The 620-nt window shown below is 33.4% G+C and overlaps 1 long non-coding RNA gene across 1 annotated transcript; it reads right to left on the bottom strand.

Moving 5' to 3' along the window:
• Positions 1-21: 21 nt before the first annotated feature.
• LOC103523709 lies at positions 22-618 on the bottom strand. Its single transcript, XR_542079.3, has 3 exons — positions 549-618; positions 250-335; positions 22-45 (listed from the first exon to the last, which is right to left on the bottom strand). It is a non-coding gene; the product is annotated as an uncharacterized LOC103523709 (long non-coding RNA).
• Between the last annotated feature and the right edge of the window lie 2 nt (positions 619-620).

The following is a 620-nucleotide window of genomic DNA, read 5'->3' on the forward strand; positions in this document are numbered from 1 at the left end:
GATTGGAACGAGAAGTCTTCCGCCAGGCTTGAGTTGTTTGATTAACTGAAAGTAGGACCAAATCATTGTTGCAAATTGCAATTACAAACTTTTGGACATATCGATTAATTCATAAGATTTAAGGAAAAAGGCATGAAATCATGTTTTACAGTGTTCCATTTTAGTTATAAATGAAGGTACCTCCTTAATAAAAGTAGGTATTATATTCACCATTATTGATGATATAAATACAACTATTAACAGTCTTACCTCAATTGGTATATTGTCAACAGATCCAGAGACGTATATTGCTGAGTAAGGTGCTTCTTTTTGCAATCCATTTTTTCCTTGACCAACTGTGAATGAGAATGGAAAATACTAGGTTTATGATACTATTATAATTTCTATTAGTAGTTTGGAATTCATTTCATGTTGGTTTTCTTTGAGCTGATGAACTTTCTTTGCAAAATTTGACCAAGGAGAAATAAAAACAGTTCAAAGACCTTTTTTTATGGTGAACTACGTGTATTCAAAAGAAAGTTCTCTCTATTTCGGGCTCTGTCACTTACCATAGAAATTAATTCGTTTGATGTACGTTTCAGCTTTGGCTTTGACGCGTTTCCGAGCGGCTTCCAACAACT

The sequence above is a fragment of the Diaphorina citri genome, unplaced genomic scaffold (genome assembly GCF_000475195.1).
Source record: "Diaphorina citri unplaced genomic scaffold, Diaci psyllid genome assembly version 1.1 scaffold34522, whole genome shotgun sequence".
NCBI classification, from domain to species: domain Eukaryota; kingdom Metazoa; phylum Arthropoda; class Insecta; order Hemiptera; family Psyllidae; genus Diaphorina; species Diaphorina citri.